The sequence below is a fragment of the Equus quagga genome, chromosome 1 (genome assembly GCF_021613505.1).
Source record: "Equus quagga isolate Etosha38 chromosome 1, UCLA_HA_Equagga_1.0, whole genome shotgun sequence".
NCBI classification, from domain to species: Eukaryota; Metazoa; Chordata; class Mammalia; order Perissodactyla; family Equidae; genus Equus; species Equus quagga.
The window spans coordinates 117,056,307-117,070,869 of NC_060267.1; positions in this window are offsets into that span (position 1 = coordinate 117,056,307).

A 14,563-nucleotide genomic window follows, 5' to 3' on the forward strand; every position below is an offset into this window, starting at 1 on the left:
ATTTTCATTTTATTCTATTTATTTATTTATTTTTAGAGCTGCTTCTTTTTTCTTTTTCTTTTTGAGGAAGATTGGCCCTGAGCTAACATGTGTCGCCAGTCTTCCTTTTTTTTTCCTTTTTCCTCCCCAAAGTCCCAGTACATAGTTGTATATCCTAGTTGCAGGTCCTTCTAGTTCTTCTGTGTGGGATGCCACCACAGCATGGCTTGATGAGTGGTATGTAGGTCTGTGCCCAGGATCTGAACAGACGAACCCCAGGCTGTCAAAGGAGAATGCACAAACTTAACAGCCACGGGGCTGGCCCCTGGAACTTGCATTTTAAACAGACATTCTGGGTGATTCTAATGGGCATTGAAATCACAGAACCACTTGCATGAAGGCTCTAGCTACTGAGGAAAGGGGAAGTTTAGAGAGGTGGGGCAGAGAAGCAAAGGGACAGTTCCTTACCAGTTTTGGCTTACTCGAGGTCTCTGCTGGGCACGGAATCACTCAGAAAACTTCTTCCCAAAGATAAGAGCCTGACCTCTTAACAAAATTGACATCTGGGTCCAATAGATAGAGCCGCCTTTGTCCACGTGAGCCTGGGTGTCATATTCAGCTGTCTCTGTTTTGATGTGGTTTTAAGGCCTTTCTAATAGGATGAGCTAGATTGCTGGAAAAGAGATGGATTTCTCTTTTCTGTGAATTCTAAATCTCCTCACTGGAGATTTAGGCTGCCCATCCCAACAATGACAAATGTTGAATGGCCCAGCTTTGGCCAATGGTCCTGGCCTGCCATGTCTGCCCATGACAAATGTTCCTTTTAATCTGCTCATTCTGGGGTCACCAAGTATTTCAAATTGGGGGCGTGGGGTGGAGAGGGAAGGAGAGAGAGAGAGGGAACTATTTTAAATCCACTATGACCTTGGCATTGACAAATTAACTCTGAAGGATTTAAAGGTCTGTGACCTGCAGCCACTTGCCATTTTGATGAGGCACAACTTTTGACAGTGTCTGTCTCAGGGCTGTTGAGGATGAGCGGGCCTCGTAGCTGGGGCAGGCGCAGAGATGACCACCAGCATCCCAGCTTTGTGCAACTCATGACATGGTGGGAGTTTTGTTTCCTGGTGAAAATGGCCACGTGGCTGGAGAGAGAATTTCAGAGAATATAGAAATAACATTAACCGGGGACTCGGGACAAGCCAGGAATCTGTGTCATCATTTCCGTGCACAGAATCTAGGATTCCTGGAGGTCTCAGAATCAGGCCTCCTAAGGATCCTTGGTCCATCGCATGTTAGGTCACGGGGGAGGGAAGAGTAACAAAATCTCAGATCTGAGTGCTTATGATGTTTGAGGCAAAGTGCTGAGAGCTTAGCACACCCCATCCATGGAAGGCCCTCAGCAACCCCAGAGCTGCACGCTTTTGTGGTCACCGTTTTCCAGATGAAGTACAGAGAGGTTATCCAGTTTCAAAAGTCCCCACGGCTGCACGGTGACAGAGCTGGGATTTGCGTTGACAGACTCTCTCCTTGACCAAACTCCCAGGGCCTGTCCAGCCCAGTCTTAACAAAGATCTGCTGAGTCTGTGTAGAGAGAAGCCCCCATCCTTGATGTCTGCTCGCCCTTCATATCTGATCAAGTTCTGCTTTTGATGTTTAAGTCCCTGACCCGCCTGTAGCAAGAACCCTCCCTCCTCTCTTAGTCATGTCCCCCCCCCCCCGCCCTGACCCCTCTCTCTGCTCACTGGCTGTAAGCCCCCACTTGTCCTTGATGTTTTCCACATTGAGCCCAATCTCCCTCCCCTCTTGCAATAGTCTTGAATAAATTCTCCTTACCACTTTAACAAGTGTCAGAATAATTTTTCCTTTAACAGAATTCAGGCAGTTGGACTCTCATAGCTGCATTCTTAATCTTTACACCGTCCCACCAGGCCAGCGCTGTCCAAAAGAACTATAATGCGAGCCACACGTATCATTTAAAATTTTCTGGAGCCACATTAAAAGAAGAAAATGAAACAGGTAAAATTAATTAAAAAAAAAGTTTACCAAATATATCTGAAATATCATTTCAATATGTAGTTGGTACTAAACAATCATTAACGAGATATTTTAATATCTCATTTTCTTTTCCCTACTAAGTCTTTGATACCCAGGGTATATTTTGCCCTTGGAGCACATCTCCACTGGATGAACACGTTCAGGTGCTCATCCTCCACGGGTGGCGAGTGGCTACAGTATCGGGCAGCCCAGGGCTCGACTGTCCCCTGGCAGGATGCTTGAGTTGCACGATTTATTTGTGGGAGTGCTTGGGGCAGAGGGGAGGCGAGGAGGGGAATAGAGACAGAGAACCTGGCTGAGCAGAGGCACTGCTGGCCTCTCTGTGGGCAGAATCCAAGGGACCGTGTGAGGGATCCACTGACCACAGGGGTTTGGACCTACAGCTGGAGAGTGTGCTGGGATGGAGGTAAAAAGGGACCTGGATTAGGAAGTGCAAACAGTGAGGTGGGAGTGAGCTGGAGGAACTGTCTGGGACAGAGAAGGCCTGTGTGGTTGGGAAGGGCAGGCCGGTGAGGAATGAGGCAGTATCTCTTCAGGTGTGATGTGCACTGACACCACCTGCGATCCTGTTCAAACGCAGATCTGGACTTGGTTGGTCTGGGATGAAGCCTGAGATTCTGCGTTTTCAAAGAACATCGGGTATGATGATGATGCTGCTGCGTGGACCACACTTTGAGTAGCAAGGACGTGAACACACTAATTCATGCCTCGAATGGTTGGCAAGCAACATGGAAGGGGATAAAGGTGGAATTTCCCTAAGCCATGGAAAGCTTTTGGCTTGAGTTCTTTCTAAGCTGTGGCAATAATTGAAGCTCATTTCTATTGTGCACCTACTCTGTGCCAGAGACTGTGTTCTGAGCTTTATACTAAGGGTCTGCAAACTGTGGCTGCCCTCCAGATATGGCCACTTCCCGTTTTGGTAAATAAAGTATTATTGGAATCCAGCCACACCCATTTGTTTACACATTGTCACAGCTGCCTTCATGGTGCAACGGTAGAGTTGAATAGTTGCAACAGAGACCATATGTTGTGTAAAGCCTAAAATATTTACCATCTGGCCCTCTACAGAAACATTTTGCCAACCCCTTGCACATCATCTCATTTAATTCTCATCGCATTATCCAGGGGGCTAAGTCCTGTTACTGTCCCCTTTTACAGATGAACCAACAGAGGCTTAGAGTCTTCGAGGCACTTGCCCAAGGTGTAGTCAAAGGGACAGAGCTGGTCCTCATGCCCAGGCTGACTTAGACCAGAGAGGCCAACACCCAGGCTCTCTCCACTATGCTAGTCTCCTGGAAATAGGAGCGGCTTCTAGAAATGAGAACATCAACGTGTGAGCAGAAGTCAGAGTGAGATCAGGTCGTTGTTCTGCAGAAAGGTAGCAATAGACGGATTCCTTGAGCACCCACTGTGTGCCAGCATGGGTGTCGTAGCTCTTGGTCCCTCCCCCACCCCTGCCCACCTCTGGATTGCCCTGCAGGCCGGACCCTCCCCCCTCAAACTCCAGCGTCTCCCTGCAGGAGGCCTCTCTCCCTGCTGTGGAATGGTAGTTGTTAGCTAAATACCCCGGCTTCCCCATCCCTCGGGTGGGACAGTTCAGAGGCATGGTCTACACGTTTCTCCAAGGTGCACACGATGATACCCTGGTTCACACGATGGTACCCTGCTCACTAGTGGCTTCCCCCTTCTGTGTCCCAGCAGCACTTTCCCAATCCCCCACTTGTGCGTCCAGGGATCACTTCCCAAATAAACTGCCTACACCCAAATCCCGTGTTAGGCTCTACTCTCAGGGAAACCCAAACTGAGATGCACAGTTGGCCGTTCAGACGCCACAATAACCAAGAAGGTGCTTGTGGACTCACATGTGCCAGGTGAGGAACTGGACCTAGAGAGGATAGCAGCTTGATTCAGTCACGGGGGCTCCTAGACAAGTCTGTCTGACTAGTTCCTTGATGACTCACACCGCCCATTCTTCAGTGGTAATGATGATGATGATGACAACTACTGAACGCTTGCTGTGAACAGACGAGGAGTCTGTGGCTCAGAGAGGTTAGGCAAGTTGCTGGAGTTTTGTATATGTGTTAGAACTGAGATTTGTCCCAAAGAAGCCTGGAGAAGCAGAGGTGGAGACCCACACATGCAAGGCTGCCGTGGGCATGGAGTTATCCCTGTGGGGGGCGCCCTGGTGAGGCAGGGCCATCTCTCAGCCCTGCCCACTGGGTGGGATAAGCATCATCTTCAGTGACTGCTCCTACCGCCGGTTGCCATGGTAACCACTGGGTAACCGTCTGGATAATGGAGGACGGCAATGGTAACTGCAACCACCATCAGCACCTCTGTTTGACACTCCCCCCCACCCCCCAATTCCTAGTGAGACTGGAGCTGGGGAGTGGGAACGGGGTAGGCCCAGTTGCCATGAGAACCAGGGGAGCAGCTCTCAGAAACTCAGTTCTAGAAGTGTAGTGGACTTCGCCATGGGGCTGGGGAGTTACCATTGCTCTGCCCTCTTCCCTCCAGCCTAAATTTTTCCCCAACCAGGATGTGAGCAGGAGCGGCCCTGCCAAGTGTGGACACGCTGCTCACACCATCGCTGCTCTCGTGTGAGTATTCTCCACCCCCAGTCTTGCCCTCTCTCTCCCTTCCTCTTCCTCCTCCTTCGGCCCTCACAGAAGTGCAGTCTTTCAAAACCTGCGAACCCTTTGCTGGGGAGGCATTCTGGTTAGGAGCGAATACCAGAGCATACTGGCTGCCCCCTCCTGAGTCTCTGAGCCATTCAGTGTGTATCCAGTCTTCTCATCTGTAAACGGGGACAATGGCTGTTGTGAGGGTTAAATGTAAGGACGACAGCAGAAAAGTTAAGATCGCACAGACGTGCCTTTGAATCTTGGCTCTCCCTCTGTGTGTGTGACCACAGGCAAGTTAATTTTCCGGGCCTCTGTTTCCTCTTCTGTCCAGTGGGGATAATAGTTGTATCCACCCTCCCCGGATTTAATGTGCTGATGGTTCTAAAGCACAGATCGCAGTACCTGCTTGCCTCTCAGCTTCTGCCTGTGACCCTCTAAGGCTTCGAGCCTGCTAAGGGCAGTGACTTGTTCTCTCTTATTTCAAACCAAGAGCAGTGACACGAGACCGTGCCCTTCACTCAGAACCGCTCGCCTTCCAGCGGATGCAGGCTACAGAGATAAGACAGCTCCGTTTCCTCTCTTGACTCCCTGTGGCTGTCATCAGCTTCTGATAAGATGGTACCAGCTGAGTGGGCCCCAACAGCTCCGGAGGGAGAGTAAGAGCTTGGAGCTGACAGGGACCCAGAGCTCCTCAAAGCCGGTGGTGGTGGTACCTGTCATCACTCTGAGGCATGGGGCAAGGGTGCCGGAGGCTGAGGATGGGGAAAAGGGAAAGATCTGCAAAATTCCTTTCCCCAGACAGCATCGATCCCTCCCTCCTTCCTTCTCACCAGTCCTCAAGACACTCCAACAGCACAGGAGGAAATCGGGGGGCAGGGGTCCCACCAAAATCCATCATGGGCTTTGGGATGGCTTTAACGTCTCCAAGAATTTCAGTGAAATTTTGCAAGTGTGCAGATTTTGCTAGGGGGAGGCAGACCAGAATATTCATCCCATTCTCATGGGAGGGTTCTTCAACTCGGGCCCCCTGCAGTGGTGTGCTGGGGCTGGCCTGTAGCTGCTCGCAGGAGCCGGTAGTTAAATTTTCAGGAATTTTGTGAGCTAGTTGTTAAACACAAACATTAAATATTAAACATTTAAACTTACAATGAAGTCAATTATCTTAAAAAAAAAGGTAATAAAAACTCAAGACTCATCACTTCCTAATTAGTTTACTTCTTGTTACTGTGCTCTAAGCTCTTGGAGCTCCGTGCATCTCTTGCACCTGTACTGCTGTGTAATGCTGTGTTACTGGACATCGCTTCCCATCTCTGCATTCGGCAGTGTCACGTGGGTAACTTGACACTGGCCTTGGTGAGCGCCCTCCCCCATGCCCCAGGCTCTTGTTAAACATTTCCCAGCAGGTCACAGTCCCTTCCCCACCCACAACAGAACTGTCTGAGGTGGCCTGTTACAAATACAGATCCCAGAGCCCTTCTCTAGACCCACTGAATCTCTGGGTTGGGGTCTGAGAATCCGTGTTTTTAGAGAGCTTCAGAGGGGATTCATAAACACACTCTAAACCCTGAGAGCTTGGAAGGAAATAAGAGAGGGAAGGAGATGTGGAAAGAAAGCGAACAGGAGGGAGAAGGAAGGGTTCCCAAGGATTTTTCCCAGGATCGGCTGTAGGACAATTGTACACTGAAGCCTGAGAACCAGTCTCTCCCACATTTTGTTATTATTATTGTATTGAGTGAGGCATCTACCGGAGCACTCACTGTGGTTCAGGCACAGTGCTCAAGTCTATGTTTCATTTATACCTCACCCTGATGTAAAAGCTATTTGTTGGCCCCATTTTACAGGCGAGGAAACTGAGGCCCAGGCTTGAGGGCCTTGCCCACGTCCACACCCAATAAGAGATAGAGGCAGAATTCAAACCACAGCAGTGAGCCAACAACAGAAGCCGTGATCTCACACCCACCTCTGTGGCCAGCGCACAGTAGGGCCTCGGTAAATGTTAACAGGTGGACTTACCCAGAAGTCGCCACCCAACCAGAGCAGCGTTTCTTCTGGAGGGCTTTTAAGACTCAAGGTTATTTCTTGAATGTCATTTACCATCTCACAAGGAGAAACGTGGCTCATCCTGAGATGTGAGCAATCGAGACGGAGCCCCCATCCAGGGGTCCGGTGTGGGAGAGAGGTCCCACACTGTGGTTCATAAAGCAAAGGGCTGCTCACCCCTGGCTCCTCGCTGGCTCCTCCTCCTCAGGCGCTTTGCTGGGCCGAAGAACTGCATTTGATACACGTTGGCGAGGAAGAAGATGATCATGGAGCTCCCAACCTGGTCTGGCAGAGTCAAACAAAATCACGTGAAAACTTAGAAACACGGCAGGAGTCAAACAAGAAAACCACGTCACCACCTGTTGTAACCAATTTGGTTTACAAGCACACTGAGTTCAGGGGGAGCAGGTGAATCTTGTGGGGATGCAGGAGGCTCGAAATGGAGCGGTGAGAGATGGAAAGGGAGGGTGAGGTTGACGTCGCAGGTGAAGGGGTGGCCAAGAATGCCGACTCCAGAAGTGAGGGAAAGATGTTGTGGTCTCTAAGAGTGGAAAGAAGCTTGGAAGGGCCATCGTTGGAAGACCCTCAGGGGGCCCTGGAGGAGCCTGGCTCTGTAGACCTGAGACTGTGGAGTCAGTTCTGGGCGCCCGACACTAAGCATTGCGGATTGGGGCCAAGAGGCCGTGGTGGGTGGCGAGCACCTTTGAAAGGCCTGGGGTGCTGGCTGGCTGGCTTCCCCTGGGGTTTCAAAGGACTTCAGGACAGCATTCAGCTGAGACCAAGAGAAACCCTTTCCTGCTCTCCTCTCCCCACCATGCAAGTCCCTGAGAGGTGTTTCCCAAAGCTGAGATCTGTAGGAATTCCAGAAAAAGAGTCTCATAGTCAGATGAGTTTGGGAATTGCTGTATATCATATCCTTCTCCACAGAGATATCATGGTCACATTAAAGGCTCTGAAAAGTTCTGCAGACAAGAAGCATTTTTAACTTTGTAAATCATTTCAAACTGCAGGTAGCAGACAATGGCAGACTCCACTCAGATCCCCTCAGGTCCCTGGTTCCTGTTCTGTCCAACCCCTGGTTTCCGCATGCTTTCACATCTAATGGCACCTGTGACTTTTCTTCAGAGGACTCCCCTCCGGCTATAAGACCTAATGTGCCTAGAAGCAGAGCAGAAAGTGCCTTGGCATTTACTTCCCCGGGGACAGCCCTTGACCAATGGCCAATATGCTGTCCTAGTCAGGGCAGCTCTGAGGCTAACTAAGAGCCCAGAGCAGCCCTATGGGACCAGCCCAAAGCTGCCCCTGTGGGGCTTTGCTCCAGCTCCCGAGCTCACGCTCTTGCCGGATTCCCATCACCCCATCCCCTACAGGAGGTCCCAGGAGCACGCCCCTGGTCAATCCCGCCACTCGGCAGCCTCTGGGGAACTGGGGCTAAACCACCTCATTTCTCTGACATTCGGACTGTTTGTTCCTGAAACACCTGTCAGTATGGTTTGGATCTCGTGTTCTTCTTCGGCACATAATTTGACAAACTCAGCCTGGGAGACTAGCCGCCACACCGCTGAATTGATTTTCTGGAGGGGAGAGCCCTGAGCTGATGAGAAGAGAAGGCATCCTTCAGGGCCTGTCTCCAGCTCAGCCCCCTCTCTCTGAAGCCTTCCTTTGCTGTCCTCACACCCCGGCAGGATTTCTGCATGGGGACTGAGAAGAGATTTCTTCTCTCAGTGTGCAGCCGACATTGGGGTTTCAGGAGTGCAGTCCGGGGGATTCAGCAGATTGGGTGATGGCGACTGGGTTTTCTAGACAAACATAATTAATCTCTGTCACAGTGCACATTTAATTTGGAGAATAAACTACTCCTTTCTCACCATCTTGAATGCACATCTCTGTGGCATGAGATTTGCCTGGATCAGAAGTCATCAACCAACTTTCGGCACAGGCCAGACAGATAATGTCAATAAGTGAGTCAGACCTGGTATGGGGTGACTGGGAGTGATGGAGACAGGGGCAAAACAGGGAGCATGCACCCCATCTAAGGGGGCAGCTGCCAGTGGTTCCAAGCTGATCGTCACTGTGCAGGAGTTGGATCCAGGGGCAACGATTTTTTTGAGAAGCCAGAGATTCAGGTTTTATTTGAAATCCTTTGACTTCCCAATACTAGCAAATAATTCCAGTGTTTTAGAGGTTTGTGCTACCAAGTGGTACAGAGGAGCAGGCTTGATGAGAGAGGCCAGGTCACAGTCTTGGTCTTGATTAAGGTAGACCTGGGAGAGACACAGCTGTGGGTTCAGGGGCCTGCAGGTCACCCTCCCTCATGCATGCCATCCACTCCCTTTGCCTGCTGGTCCCTCTGTTGCTCATCCCTCTCATCCTTTAGACCTCAGCTTCCCCATGCCCCTCAGATGGCCTTGCCTCCCCCTGTAGAGCTCTCATCGCCCCTCAGCTTCCCCTAAGACTCATCCCATTTATAATTCCCTGTTCAGAGTCGATCTTCCCCGCCATTCTGCAAGTTCCGTGAGGACCAGAAGTGTGTCTGCCTTGTTCTCTGTTGCGTTCACACACTGGGCACAATGCCTGACACAGAATACATACTCACAAGGTTTCCTTTGGGGCCACAGCAGCATGTGGAACAGCAACTACCTTTCTCCATTGCTCTCTCCACCTCTTAGAAGATTGAGAGCGTGAAACAAGTCAGGGACTGGTGATGGTCTCTTCGGCCCAAAGTTGTCACGCTCCAGCCCAGGAGCTTCTGGGTGTGGAGAAAGGGGCAGAAGGGAGATGGAAGAGGTGAGAGAGGGACCAGTGACCCTTAGGAGAAAGGTGGGGTAGCCTGCAGGCCCCTCTTTCAGGCCAGCAAGGATGTGTCAATCTCCTATGGTGCTACCACTGAAGGCTTGTGTACTCCCCAAGTTCATATGTTGAAACCTAGCCCCCAACGTGATGGTATTAGGAGGTGAGGCCTCTGGGAGGTGATCAGGTTATGAGGGTTGAGCCCTCATGAATGGGATGAGCGTCCTTATAACCAAATCTTAGGCCACCTTGATCTTGGACTTCCCAGGCCCCAGGACTGAGAAATAAATTTCTGTTGTTTCTAAGCCATCAGTCCATGGTACCTTGTCACAGCAGCCCGAATGGACTGAGACACCCAGGTCGGTGGTTACCAATGCAGGCAGCCGACTGTTCCTGCCAGAAGGGCCACCCTCTGCGCGCAGGGCTCTCAGCAGCAAGAAGCTGTGGAGCAGATGGCCAAAGCAGAACCTGGGGGCGGGGGAAGGAGGAAGTTGAGCCTGCACCAGATCGCCTGGGTCAGAGTCTACACAGCAGGGACATCCCCACCGGGCTTTCCAAAAAACCAACGCTTGTTGTTGTGGTTATCTAACGTTATGTAACAACCCCCCCCAAAACCGGGCAGCTTAACTAAACAAGACCCATTTTGCACGTGAATATGTGGTTTGGTCGGTTCTCAGCAAGGGCATCTGATCTACTCCTTCTCAGCGAGGTGGGGTCGAGGGCCAGGGCAGCATCACCTGAGGGGTCCCTCACACACTTGTCTGGTGGTGGGCTGGCTGGTGACCGGGACCTTCACGGGGGCTGTGAGCTGGTCTGCCTCCATGGGGCCTTTCCATTGGCAGCTGGCCTTCCCCACAGCATGGCGGCTGGTCCCCGACAAGTGGCCCCTAGCCAGAGCCGGTGGAATTTGGATCCCTGTGTGGACCCTAGCTCAGAAGTACATGGCATCATTTCTGCAGCTCTGCTCGTCAGAAGCAGCTCATTACAGCTGACCTCTATTCAAGGGGAGGGGAACCGAAGAAGCTGTGGGCCTGTTTTAAAACCTCCACTGATACCTTTACCAAGAGAGAGCCTTTGAATCACCCTACAGAGATCCCAAAACAACGATGATAGAAAAGAAGCCCGCACCCTCAGCCTGGGCTGCTGATGGGAGAGGAAGCCCCTTTTCCTTCTCTCTCCGATCGGGCTCTCCCTGGCCACACACAGACCCCAGAGACCACTCTCAGGGCCCCCAGGGAAGAGTCTGGCATCTTTAAGTCAGAAATCAGATGGAGCTTTACGAGGAATAGGGCTTAAGATCCAAAGCAAGACTGTTGTGATGACCAGAAGTGACGGAGATCACAAGTCAGTTAAGGAATCCTTTACCCCTGGGGCCGCAGGGCCAGCTGGGGGGCCAGGTCCACCGAGCACTGTTGGTAGCAGCCGTTAAAAGAGTAAAAAAGGCCCACGTTTACACCCCGAGCTGGGCAGGCTCAGACTCCTCTCATAATGCCGTGGAACTAAACTTTTGGCCCAGCCGTCTTGACTAGTGGGAGTCTGTTTACAGCCCGTTGTCTTTAAAGTTTTTCTACTCAAAAGCGTGGGCCGGGAGCCATCAGCACCCGCTTGGGAGCCTGTTGGAAATGCAGACCCTCAGGCCCTACCCCAGCCCCCTTGGATCAGAATCTGCATTTTGACAAGATCCCCAGGACATTCAAGTCTACAGGACAGTGTGAGAATTGCTGTTGTAAGGATCCTGATTCCTCGGCTCTTTATTATTCTTCCTTCATCTCTTTCAAGACACCTGGAAGTGGAAGGTTCTCGGAGGTGAAACCCTCAGTTTCTGAGACCCCCTTTCCAGCTGGCTCTTCCTTGCTGAGCCCACCATCGATCGAATAGCTAACAAGAATCAAGACACACTTCCAGAGCTTGGATTTAAAATCCTCTTGACCCTGTGTCTGGAGAAACGTTGGAGGAAATACTTACGGTAAACGGTTTATATTCAAATCACCGCGTTGTGGAAAACCACTGTGGTTTCTTTTGAACCCACTCTGACTCGGGAGCTGCTACAATGCTTCCTAGCGCCCCGGGGCTGTTTCCAGCTCCCGCACTTCAGTCTTTAGTTACTGTCAAAAGGCTGGTCTCCTTGCAAATCTCAGAAACGTTTCTGTTACACGGTCGCGTGCCTATAGCGATTTGTATACAAAGTTAAATGAACGTCAGAGAGGTACGATAAAAATCCTTCCATGTACTGGAAACATCACACCACGGCGTCCGGCTGCTATGCAAACTTCACCACCACCCTCCCTACCGGGGACATAAAAACCAAGAGGGAAAGTGTATAATTTTAGACACCCACAATTTTATAGGTAGAACACACTCATCTGACCTGTTGAGATACCTCAAACCTTTCCAGGCATTTCCATTTTGAACAAACTTTGGCTTAACCAAGTGACAGCAATCTACAGGTGGACTCAGTTCATTTTTAAGCTTGTTGAGCCCCTTGGAAACCAGCCAGTTCCCTGAGACAGCCCAACATAGAAGCAAGGTTTCCTAGCACCCATGGACCCTAGACCCCAGACCAATAATGATAACAGTGGGCATTTTTTAAGTGCCTGCTTGACATTTGCTAAGCCCACTCGTGATTTTTCTTTTCTTTTTGAGGAAGATTAACCCTGAGCTAACATCTGTGCCCATCTTCCTCTACTTCATATGTGGGACGCCTACCACAGCATGGCTTGACAAGTGGTATGTAGGTCCACACCTGGGATCCGAACTGGTGAACCCCAGGCTGCTGAAGTGGAACGTTCAAACTTAACTGCTGTGCCACTGGGCTGGCCCCCTGCTTGTGATTTTTAATCTTCCTGTCTAAGTTTAGGTTCCCCTGAAAGCAGAGCCTGATGCAAGGGTTTGGGTGCAGGGACTTTATTTGCAAGTTGATCCAAGAAGCAGGGGTGAGGATGGGGAGTGGGGAGAGTGATGTGGGGAAGGAGACCAGGCCAGTATAAGGGGTTTCTCAAGTGTGCTGCACTAGGTCCAGGGCCAAATTGCTGTGAGGTCTCTGAGAAGCACAGAGAATATCTCCAAGAAATGTCTCCTGAAGGTAAAGGGGCTCTTATGCACTGCTCTCCAGCCTGCTTGGTAGAGGCTTGCACCCAGGGGCATTGGCCCCTCCACTGTTGAGGCCTTTGCTTCGGTGCTGGCCAAGCAAATTCCTGCAGCATAGAAAGCCCTGGAGCCTAATGCAGAAGGATGCTTGACTTTGCGTGAACAGGGTACAGGCAATGCAGGTGAGTCTGAGCTCAGACAGGACTGTCCCTGTGGGTACATCCAGAGGCTACTGCCGCATCTCTCAACACCTTTATGAGGCAACTGTTATTTTCTCCATCTTAGAGCTAAGGAAAGTGAGACTCTGGAGGGTGAAGTTTGCCCGGCTATGAAGCAGGGGCTGCGAGTCCTAGCGCAGGCTGGCTGACTCCGGCTTCTCTCCTCGGAACCTGCCACACGGTCCTGACAAGGGCTGGACGGAGACCAGCCAGCCTGTTTGTCCAGGACTGTCCCAGTTTGGGCACTGAGAGTCCCACATCCTGGGAAACCCTCCGCCCCACACGCTGAGGTGGCGGGTGACCCTTGTGGGGTTTCTCTGCCTCCGCGCTCCTGTCTTTCTGACTCGGCTCCCTCCTGAGCGGCAACACGCAGATGGATTCCAGACAGTCTTTCTCTCATCTCTCGCTCCACTTCTGCACCCCAGTGAGTCTGTCTCCAAGTAAAACTCAGATAAAATTGGATTTCCTATGGTGGTTTCCCGAGTGAACCTTTTATGTGGAAGGTAGGAGACCAGAAAGTTTGGGGTTTTTTTTACTTCTTTTAAATGAGGCCCATTTTTTCCAGTGGTGGTGGGGGAGAGTGTGATGACTATAAATGAAACGTGGATGATTTATTGGCTAAGTGTCCATTGTTGTTTCGTTGATTCGCTGGGGGCTTTTTTCTTAAATGGACAAAAAGTGTGTGCATGCGCGTCACTCGATGCGTGTAGTTTCTAGGGCTGCCGTACCAACTGCCACGGACTGGGTGGCCAAACAACAGAAATTTGTTGTCTCACGGTTCTGGAGGCTGGAGGTTCAAGATCCCGGTGTGTACAGGGTTGGCTGTGAGGGAGAATCTGTTCCAGGTCTCTCTCCGTGGCTCGTAGATGGCTGTCTTCTCTCTGTCTCTTTACGTTGTCTTCCCTCTATATGCATCTGTGTCCAACTTTCCCCTTTCATAAGGACACCAGTCACACTGGATTAGGGCCCACTCTAATGACCTCATTTTGATTTGATCGCCTCTCTAAAGACCCTATGCTCACGTTCTGAGGTACGGGGGGCAGGGACGTCAACAGATGAATGGGGGGACGTAACTCAATCCGTAAAACTGTGTTACCCAGAATAAGTGAGAGGGTCTCGGCAAAACCGAGACACAGCCTTTACTCCCCTCTTCTCTTCTCTTCTCTCCCCCCAGCACTTTTCATGCACGTCTGCAAGCTGGTCTTGGGCATCCCACTCACTTGGTCATGTGTCCTTTCTGAATATCTTAGGCTGGGAGCCTCACATCTTCCCGAGGGGTGACATCACTTCATTTACTCGTTGACAAGTTCAATGAACATTTATTGAGCACCTGCTGGGTGCCTTGTGATGGGCTAGATGCTGGAGGAGGTAGAAAGATGAGCAGGAGTCAACCCCTGCCCTCACTAAGCTCACACAGGGTAGGGAAGGCTCCAGGCTTTAGAGCCAAATGGCCTGTGGTTCAAATTCTTTCTTTATTTTTACCCAGCTCTGTGGCCTCAGTTTGCCACAGGACATCTCTGAGCCTCACTTCTTCCATCTTTGGTGTGGGGATGATGGAAGTACCCAGCCTGCAGGGCTGCTGTGAGGAGTAAGCCAGAGTCTCATTAAGCGCCCAGCACAGTGTCTGGCATGCAACAGGCATTCGGTCAATATCGGTTCAATGAATGAAAAGTATGTGGTCAAGTAATAGAATCGAAGTGGTTATTAGTAATAGCTAATTGTATAGAGAGATAAAGGAAAATACAAAGTGGCAAGTGCCACCCCAGG